This window comes from Terrapene carolina, unplaced genomic scaffold, assembly GCF_002925995.2.
Source record: "Terrapene carolina triunguis isolate 2854851 unplaced genomic scaffold, T_m_triunguis-2.0 Scaffold498, whole genome shotgun sequence".
Lineage (NCBI taxonomy): Eukaryota > Metazoa > Chordata > Testudines > Emydidae > Terrapene > Terrapene triunguis.
Window position 1 is genome coordinate 136,261 of NW_020664849.1, and position 658 is coordinate 136,918.

Below are 658 nucleotides of genomic sequence, written 5' to 3' on the forward strand. Positions count from 1 at the left end.
TGGGTCAAAACCAGCCCCCCCCCGCAACCGTGCTTCAGAAGGTGACCCGCACCGGCACCACTGAATTTATGATTCTGTAGATTTTTACTTTTCTTCGCTTTCTATTACACACGTGACCGGGGAATGAGCTTTTACTGTGTTCTGCTCCCACGCTCTCCTATTCCCTGCTCTGCATAGGGGCTGCTCCAGGATCACTGCCGAGTGCCAAGCGCCTCCCGAAGGGGGCAGGGAGAACAGGTGAAAAGGCCAGGGCCGGGCCGGTCTGTCTCTACCTCTACCTTTACCTCCCTTCACAGACACCAGCTCAGCCCCGCTGTGGTCAGCTGCGAGGGGGGGAGCTCAGGGGCGGGTTAAAGCAGCCCCCTTCCCTTGACGGACAGCGATCGCGGCCAGTCCCTGTCACGCAGAGGTGGGATGAACCCTGGCTGGATGGAGGCTGCAATTTGCAAGCAGGAAGCACGTGTGTGACGATTAGTAGGTGTGTTGTGGGAAACCGCTGCTGTGCTGCCGGTTACTGCAGGCGAGCCCGTCTCAATATCTTTGGGACATGTGGGTGAGTGAGTTGGGGTGGCTGGGGTTACAGGTGGAGGTGGGGAAATGTGCCAGGGAGAGGCCTGTCTATTGGGGAGTTCAGGGAGACGGGATTACAGGTTGGGGG

At 58.7% G+C, this 658-nt stretch overlaps 1 protein-coding gene across 1 annotated transcript in view; it reads left to right on the forward strand.

The window, feature by feature from the left end:
• The first annotated feature begins 533 nt into the window (after window positions 1-533).
• LOC112116694 (oocyte zinc finger protein XlCOF19-like) overlaps window positions 534-658 on the forward strand; it is a 3,703-nt gene continuing 3,578 nt past the window's right edge. Inside the window, exon 1 of the mRNA XM_024214343.3 lies at window positions 534-553. The gene's annotated coding sequence lies outside the window, so the exon portion shown is untranslated. The remainder of the gene's footprint in view (window positions 554-658) is intronic.